Source organism: Quercus robur, chromosome 12, assembly GCF_932294415.1.
Source record: "Quercus robur chromosome 12, dhQueRobu3.1, whole genome shotgun sequence".
NCBI classification, from domain to species: Eukaryota; Viridiplantae; Streptophyta; class Magnoliopsida; order Fagales; family Fagaceae; genus Quercus; species Quercus robur.
In genome coordinates, this window is record NC_065545.1 from 1,740,624 (window position 1) to 1,750,955 (window position 10,332).

Genomic DNA, 10,332 nt, shown 5'->3' on the forward strand with positions numbered 1-10,332 from the left:
AAAGTTAAATTCTCAAGCCCATATATAAAATATATATATGTGTGATAATCTCCTTCCCCCCCCCCCCCCTTCATTTAAATAATTCAGTTTCATCTAATTATCAGCCACATGTGACATTATTTGATATATATTTGTGGTTTAGAGCATTCCTATCTAATTATGCAAAAAAAACTATATTCAGTCCATTCGGTCTTATTCAGTTTTATTCAATCCATTTCGGTTCTATTCAATCCTATTTGGTCTTATTCTGTCCATTTTGGTCTTATTCAGTACACTTCGATCCATTCTGGTCCTATTCGGTCCATTTTAGTCCTATTCGGTCCACTTTGGTTTTATTCTATCATATTCGGTCTATTTGGTCATATTCAATCCACTTCAGTTCTATTCAGTCTACTTTAATTCTATTTAGACCCATTCGTTATTATTTGGTCCAATTTGGTCCTATTCAGTCCACTTTGGTCCTATTCGGTCCACATTGTTTCTATTCAATCTATTCTATCCACTTCGATCCAATTTAGTCCTCTTATTTGGTCCATTTTGTTCAATTCGGTCCTATTCGGAGCATTCTTCCTATTCGTTCCACTTTCATCCTATTCGGTCTACTTTAGTCCTATTCTGTCAACTTTAATCCATTCGGTTCAATTTAATCAAATTCTGTCCATCTTGGTATACTTTGGTCTATTTTGGTCTACTTTGGTCCATTTTGATCCACTTCGGTCCATTTTTGTGCACTTACATAATGGCAAAAGATAGGTTTGAGTTGAGAGAACCTATTCTAAATCCAAAATTATAATATGCTTGGAACTTCTTCTCCAAAAATAAAATAGAAAGAAGAAAAAGAAGAAAGAAATGTAGGCTTCCTTTAATTAAGGGATGTCACTCTCCTATTGACTTATTCACTAATGCATTGTTACAAATTATAGTTGAAATGAAATTGGTATTGTTGAAATGAGGAAGAGCTACTGAGTTGGTCTTCAAAATGATTGGAGCATTTCGTCAAACATGTGTAAGCTCCAAATGGCTTTACTTGCATACTAATTTACAGTCAAATAGGAGGAAAATTGTATCAGTATTCAGTCAAAGAAACACTGAAAAGTCTAAAATACATGCCTGGAATAAGATGGCTGGGCAGGTAACACTTTTATAAATTAGACCCTGAATAGATCTTCTCCAAGATCAAGTCTTATCTCTGCCAGGATTTTTTATTTTATTTTGGTTAATAGGGATTTTAATTTTCAAGCTCATGATATCACTGGTTGGGCCTTGTTTTGTAGTTGGAATGGGCTTATCTTCAGCTTCTGTTTTTTTTTTTTTTTTAATAAATACTTTATTACTCAACCTAAAATAGGAGAAAAAAAAATACAAAAAAGTTTGGACATGAAACCAAAATAAGATCACGTGTGCTTTTGGAAAGCAATAAAAATTATAAATTATTTCACTATTTTATTTATTTTTACTATTATTCATTGGTCCACTATACTTTTTAATACTATTTATGGGTTACATTGTACTATTTCAACTAACTTTTATATTTATATAGTTCTTTTAGCAATAAATTTTCAATTTTAACAAAATAAACAATATGACCCAAATGCATTATCTTCTACTTCTCTTTTGCAGTTAATTTATATAATTATTCATATAAAAAAAAAAAAAAACATGGATTAGGCTAGTGTTCAGAATAAGCTGTTGTCATTCTTTACTTTTAGGGCCTTGTTTGGCAAGTAAGTTCTAATACACATTTTCACATTTTAAACAACATTACACGTTTTTTCACCCACACGTATATCAAAAACACTCAAACAACATTATTTAAACTCTTTTATCAAACGGGCCCTTATAACTTTAGTTTTTTAGTTTCGAACTCCCACGTCATATTATTAAACTACTTTTGCCAAGATTTTTTTAGTCGTTTTTACCTTTATTTATAGTACTTTCAATAATAAGTTTTCAGTTTTAACAAAATAAGTGATATCCAAATAGCTTCAAGTGTATTATCTTCGACTTCTCTTTTGCCATCAATTTATAAAATTATTTATCAGAAGAAGAAAAAAAAATCATGGATTAGACTGGTGTTCAAAATAGGCTACTATCATTCTTTACTTTTAGTAACTTTGGTTTGCCGTCTTTAGTTTTGAACTCCCAAGTCATATTATTAAACTACTTTTGCCAAGATTTTTGTTTGTCATTTTTATCTTTATCTACAATTCTTTTAATAATAAATAAATTTTTAGTTTTTATAAAATAAGTGATATCTAAACCAACTCAAGTGTATTATTTTTTACTTCTCTTTTGCCGTCAATCTATATAATTATTCATCAAAAAAAAAAAAATCTACCATTCTTTTAATAATAATCAATTTCAACAGAATAAATGATATCTAAACCGACTCTAATGTATTATTTTCTACTTCTCTTTTGCCGTCCATCTATATAATTATTCATTAAAAAAAAATAAAAATTCATGGATTAGACTGGCTACTGTCATTCTTTACTTTTAGTAACTTTGGTTTGCCGTCTTTAGTTTCAAACTCCCAAGTTATATTATTAAACTACTTTTGCCAAGATATTTGTTTGTCATTTTTATTTTTATCTACAATTTTTTTAATAATAAATTTTTAGTTTCAATAAAATAAATGATATTTAAACCAACTTTTTTTTTTTTAGAAATAATTATAACATGCTACTAACCCTGCAATTTGAATCTTTTTTTTTTCTAGACCTCCAAGCACTTTGTACATGGAAAAGTGTCAATTTAGTTACAAGGCATTTGGCATATTTAAACCAACTTAAGTGTATTAGTTTCGACTTCTCTTTTGCCGTCAATCTATATAATTATTCATCAGGAAAAAATAAAAAATAAAATAAAAATAAAAATCTACCATTCTTTTAGTAATAATTAGTTTCAACTAAATGATATCTAAACCGACTCAAGTGTATTATTTTCTACTTCTCTTTTGCCGTCAATCTATATAATTATTAGTCAGGAAAAAAAAAAAAAACATGGATCAGACTGGTGTTCAGAATAGACTACTGTCATTCTTTACTTTTAGTAACTTTGGTTTGCCGTCTTTAGTTTTGAACTCCCAAGTCATATTATTAAACTACTTTTGCTAAGATTTTTGTTTGAGTGGACAACTGCTTTAGGTTTTTTTTTTTTTTTTTTTTTTTTAGTGTCATTTCATGGTCTTATTTTAATTTGGCCATAGATGAAGTCCGTACTCGTGTATTACACCCGTTAAAGTTATGACATATTTTACCATATGTGTCATAATCTTGTCGTGTGCACATAAATTCTAAAGCAAGTCAGTTCCTAATTCTTTAGGGGAAGTTCAAATGCATTCTACATTTGATATCTCATTTGAATGTATAATCATATTTTTACTTATTAAAAAAAATTTGTTAAAAAGATATTTATAGCTTGCATTCGGATTTGAAAAAAAATTAGTAGTATAAATTGTTTTATATAATTTTAACAATGCATGGTTTGAGCTTTGGAGATTTTGCAAAAACAGAAACAATTTTATGAATTTAAAATTACATCTTATATCTAATCAGTATAAATCAAATTATTAAAGTTTAAATCCATTCATAAATTTCATCAATAAAAAAAATTAAAAAAAAAACTGTTATTCATACTCTATTCAAGTTATTTAAACTAAAAACTTAAATTTGAATCATTTTCTTTAAATATTTCTATACTAAGAAGAATAGATCTAAAAACTAACACAATGCAAAGCATAACTCGGTAATTCATGATATTTGGATAGGTCACGTCAAGAAGACAACAATTAATTAATTAATTACTATTTATGTGTAATTGTGTATTTTATTTATTGATAGGTATATTTTAAGTTTCAAAATATATACAACTATCAAAATTATATCTAAAACCAATTTTTTTTTTTTTTATAAACAAAAAATTCCCTCCCAACACATCAAGGAGTCTTCCTAACATGTAAGACATACATGTTGGGGATTTTGGATTGTACATACTTCTTAGTTTCTATCCAAATCAGTTTGGCATAAAGAGATTGAGACACAAAAACATAGTGTGGTCTTCTTAAGAAACCAATATTTTGTCTCCAAATGTTGTTTAGGATTAGGAATCAATAATTGAAGATTTCAATTGGCTTAATTGACAGTCTCCTCTCTTGTAATTCAAAGGATGGAAAATTTTAAGATCAACCTACCCAAGTCTGAGACTTGTGAACTAAGATTTTGTGTTTTTTTGTAGTCTTTCTATTGAAGTATAGTCTGGGCATCAAATCCTTATTCAGCCGAGCTATTAAGCATGGTTTATTCTACGCTGAAAAATTACTCTCCTACAATTTTATTGCTTTACACATTTAAACTAGCTCAACAATATTTCAGAAAACAAATTGGATCAAAGTTAACCCAATTATTATTGCCTCATGTGGGGTGTCTTCCTTATACCATATTACCTAATGTGAGAAACCCTTTAACGAAAAGTTGAGTGTGTAGCTATTGAGAAGCTTACATAAATTATTTTATACACTTAGTGACTGTTTGGATTTGGCTGAAATGCGCGTTTGCGTTTTGTAATCACAATTCAGCTCTTTTTTTTTTCTTTTTTCTTTTTTTCAGCCGCACTATTTGACCAAGTCAACTGTAAACAGTGCATCCGTGCACTGTTCACGGACCCACAAATTCCACTTTTTAGTTACTTTTTCATTAAAAATGGGTCCCACTATACTATTCACACATTTAAAAATTATTTTGTTACAGTATTTTCAATTTCAGTTTTCAGTTTCAGCAAAAATAAGCTCAATCCAAACAGACCCTTAATATACTATGCGTTTCTTTTACATAATTATGAATTCGATGTGCAATATTTACACGTGGAACTCATTCTTATATAAGAGAAGGTGTGTACACCAAACTGCACTAAATAGTTTTAGGTACAATTGAGTATTTGGAAATCATAGTATTGTAAATAACCAAGAGAATGTGAGCACGGCAGAGACAGAGAGAACCACTTAAGTATGATTCTTAATAGTTGAGGCTTGAGAAGCTGATGCTAGCAGCTGGAGGGTTTTTTTTTTTAAATTATTATTTTGTTTATATTAATTTATATTATTTAAAAATATAAATATAAATATACCTTAAGAATAAATTAACATTTTAAGTTAAACAAATAGAGCCCTTTATTTAATACAAAAATAGAGCCTTTTGTTAGGTTCTAAATGTTTAGAACAATTGGCAAATCTTGAACACAAACTTGTCTAGATATAGATCTTAGAGTCTATAGGTATTATTAGACAATGCTCAAGGTGATTCAAGTCAAGATTCAAGAACATACAAGCTGCAGAAGAAGATTTCACAATCTATCTGGTTCGATCGATCGAAAGACAGGCTCGATCGATCGAAAGTTGTATCTGCAGAATTTTAATTAAACCCAAACAGCAGTTCAAGCCCATTAAGGATTAGGGTTTCTAATCTACTTCTCACAGTATATAAAGGAAACCCTAAGCACGTTTTTATGTGGCTTTTCAGAGAGAAAAGAGTGTGCCTCTTTTGTATTTAGGGTTTTGTTCCTAAAAAGCTCTCTTATGTTTTCTACCAGTATTATTCCTTGAAGAATCTCAAGATCCGGTATTGTAGAAGTTGTTGTCTTCTCTAGTTATCAAAGGTGCTGATGATCTAAACCTTCAAGGGTGGTCTTAGAGTCACAAACAGGAGAGTTTGTGTTGCTAAACCTTTGAGTGGGATCTCAAAGTCACAAACGGGGGTGTTTGTGTTTTGTAAAGGCCAAAGAAAGAAGGAGTCCGTGGATTCGGAGCTTGCACGTGGTCATGCCAGTAAGTTCTACTGGTGGGTAGCAATAAGAAGTCGAGCGTGGGGGCTTGTAAGTCTTATTGTATGAATTTTGATTCTTTCTAGTGGATTTGCTTTTTACCTTGAGGATAGCTAGGTTAAATTCTCCCCAGGTTTTTTACCGGTTTGGTTTTCCTGGGTTATCATATCGTTGTGTTATTTATTTTTCCGCTATTTTACATGATATGATTGTTTGATTGTGATAACCTAGATTTGGAATTTGGACTAAGTAACAACTTGGCTAATTACCTAGGTTAATCCAATTGTGTTTTAAGGGGTCTAAAAACTAACACCTTTTACACCAAATCCGTTCCAACTTATTTAAACAGGTTTATCTCCTCCCTTAGTTTCAGAAGAAAGCTAATAACTTAGCTTTAAAGCTAAGTCATCCATTCCCCTATAAGTAGAGAAGACCTCTTCCATTTTCTGGACAGGGATTCCCTCTGGAGAGTTAGGGAGAAAGCATAAAAGAAAAGCTGTTGTGCAACCATTGTTCTTACTTTGGTTGTAGTTTAATACTTCCCTGCTTTCTCCCTAGCTCTTTAAGTGATCACTATCCCCTTTAATTTATGATCTATGTTGGTAAGTAGTTAATTGTGTTCTTTAAGCTTCTACACATGCTTGAATAAATGCTTTCAAGTCATTATTTGTTTCTTTCATGATATGCTTGGATGAAAATGCCTATATATCTCATTGATATTCCTTTTACATGCTTAGATGAACACTTCTAGGCTAATGCACAACTTTCTCTTGAATGCTTAGATGAACACTTCTAGGCTAATGCACAACTTTCTTTTGAATGCTTAGATGAACATGTCTAGATAGTTGTTTTGTTTTTTCTAAATGCTTAAACGAATATGTCTAAGTATTTTGATTTTCTTTAGATGAACATGTCTAAGAAATTTTTCTTTACTTTTTAATGATAAATAGGATGAAAATTCTTTGTTTTCCTTCACATGCTTGGATGAACACTTCTAAGTTATTATTTGCTTTTCATAACATGCTTAGTTGAACTTGTCTAGGTAGTTGTTTCTCTTTTTTTTAAATGCTTAGATGAACAGGTCTAATTAACATTATGGTTTTCGCTTAAATACTTTGATGAACCTGTCTAGGTGATTTTCTTTGTTCTTCTCATGATTTCTGGGATGATTAGTAGGACTAAAAATAAACTTTCTTTTGCAATTATGTTGATGACAAATAACATAACGACTTTTTTTTCCTTCACGTTATTAGATGAACATGTCTAGGCTAGGAATTCTTTGTTTTCATTAATTTCTTGGTGAACATGTCATTACCTTCATGCTTTCTTTACATTTACATTGATATCTAACAAATTTCACTTTTTGTTTTGGTTTATGTCAAATTCCCAACACATATTTGTTTACAGTTCTAGCAAATTAACATGTTTATATGATATATTATTTTGTATTTCTTTGACATGACATGATATTGGCCACCACAACCTAGGAGATCGGTTTTACCGGGCGAGATGGATTCTTAATCCCTTCCCACCTCGTAAATTAGCCTCCGAACCAAAATCAAGGGTTCAAGACTAGGCTCTTGTGTATGCAATTTTACATTTTTTTTAGAATGTAACTAGGAAACAAAGTAATGTAATTTACTTTCTTATTTTTTCCATTTAAATTAAATAAGTGGCGACTCCATGTAAAACAATCAATCTAGGGGGGAGTACATTTTACAGTGAATTCGACATTTTGACCATCACGATCCCACCCATTCGCACGGGTTAGGCCCAGTTTGAGAAAAACGTTGGCAAGCCGAGGTTGCGATCGCTCACATTTATGTGCCTCAGCATTTTTATCATGAGTTTGAATCTTCTATCTCACATGTTGTACTAGGAGAGATTTCTTTTATCTTAGAGAGAATGAGATTTAACGTAGAAGAACTCAATTATTCAATAATTGAATTTACAATCTGAAATTTCCCAAAAGTTAAATTCTCAAGCCCATATATAAAATATATATGTGATAATCTTCCGCCCCCCCCCCCCCCATTTAAATAATTCAGTTTCATCTAATTTTCAGCCACATGTGACATTATTTGATATATATTTGTGGTTTAGAGCATTCCTATCTAATTATGCAAAAAATCTATATTTGGTCCATTCGGTCTTATTCAGTTTTATTCAATCCATTTTGGTTCTATTCAATCCTATTTGGTCTTATTCTGTCCACTTTGGTCTTATTCAGTACACTTCGATCCATTTTGGTCCTATTCGATTGATTTTAGTCCTATTCAATTCACTTTGGTTTTATTCTGTCATATTTGATTTATTTGGTCGTATTCAGTCTACTTCGGTTCTATTTAGTCTACTTTAATTCTAATCGGTCCCATGCATTATTATTTGGTCCTATTCAGTCCACTTTGGTCCTATTTAGTCCACATTGTTTCTATTCAATCTATTCTGACCACTTCAATCCAATTTGGTCCTCTTATTTGGTCCATTTTGTCCATTTTGGTCCTATTCAAACCATTCTCCCTATTCGGTCCACTTTCATCCTATTCGGTCAACTTTAGTCCTATTCTATCAACTTCAATCCATTCGGTTCAATTTAATCCAATTCTATCCATCTTGGTATACTTTGGTCTATTTTCGTCTACTTTGGCCCATTTTGATCTACTTTGGTCCATTTTTGTGCACTTACATAATGGCAAAAGATAGGTTTGAGTTGAGAGAACCTATTCTAAAAATCCAAAATTATAATATGCTCGGAACTTCTTCTCAAAAAATAAAATAAAATAAAATAAAATAGAAAGAAGAAAAAGAAGAAAGAAATGTATTGGCTTCCTTTAATTAAGGGATGTCACTCTCCTTATTGACTTATTCACTAATGCATTGTTACAAATTATAGTTGAAATGAAATTGGTATTGTTGAAATCAGGGAGAGCTACTGAGTTGGTCTTCAAAATGATTGGAGCATTTCGTCAAACATGTGTAAGCTCCAAATGGCTTTACTTGCATACTAATTTACAGTCAAAAGGGGGAAAATTGTATCAGTATTCAGTCAAGAAACACTGAAAAGTCTAAAATACATGCCTGGAATAAGATGGCTGGGCAGGTAACACTTTTATAAATTAGACCCTGAACAGATCTTCTCCAAGATCAAGTCTTATCTCTACCAGGATTTTTTATTTTATTTTGGTTTAATAGGTTAATTTTCAAGCTCATAATATCACTGGTATGGGCTTATCTTCAGCTTCTCTTTTTTGGACCTGAATTTAAAATAAGATCAAGTGTATTATCTTCGGCTTCTCTTTTGCCGGCAATCTATATAATTATTCATCAGAAAAAAAAAAATAAAATAAAAAATCATGGATTAGACTGGTATTCAGAATATCAGAATAGGCTACTGTCGTTCTTTACTTTTAGTAACTTTAGTTTGCCGTCTTTAGTTTCGAACTCCCAAGTCATATTATTAAACTACTTTTGCAGAGATTTTTGTTTGAGTGGACAACTGCTTTAGTTTTTTTTTTTTTTTGAGAAACTGCTTTAGTTAGTGTCACTTCATGTTCTTATTTTAATTTGGCCATAGATGAAGTCCGTACTCGTGTATTAGACCCCTTAAAGTTATGACATATTTTACCGTATATATGTCATAATCTTGTCGTGTGCACATATATACTGAAGCAAGTCGGTTCCTAATTCTTTAGGAGCAGTTCAAATGCATTCTACATTTGATATCTCATTTGAATGTATAATCATATTTTTACTTATTAAAAAAAGTTTGTTAAAAAAATATTTATAGCTTGCATTCGGATTTGAAAAACATTTAGTAGTTTAAATTGTTTTATATAAATTTAATAATGCATGGTTTGAGCTTTGGAGATTTTGCAAAAACAAAAACAATTTTATGAATTTAAAATTACATCTTATATCTAATCATTATAAATCAAATTATTAAAGTTTAAATCCATTCATAAATTTCATCAATAAAAATAAAATTAAAAAAAAAAACTGTTATTCATACTCTATTCAAGTTATTTAAACTAAAAACTTAAATTTGAATAATTTTCTTTAAATATTTCTATACTTAGAAGAATGGATCTAAAAACTAACACAATTCAAAGCATAACTTGGTAATTCATGATATTTGGATAGGTCACGTCAAGAATACAACAATTAATTAATTAATTACTATTTATGTGTAATTGTGTATTTTATTTATTGATAGGTATATTTTAAGTTTCAAAATAAATACAACTATCAAAATTATATCTAAAACCAATTATTTTTTTTATAAAAAATTAAACAAAAAATTCCCTCCCAACACATCAAGGAGTCTTCCTAACATTTAAGACATACAGGTTGGGGGTTTTGGATTGTACATACTTCTTAGTTTCTATACAAATAAATTTGGCATAAAGAGACTGAGACACAAAAACATAGTGTGGTCTTCTTAAGAAACCAATATTTTGGCTCCAAAAGTTGGTTAGGATTAGGAATCAATAATTGAAGATTTCAATTGGCTTAATT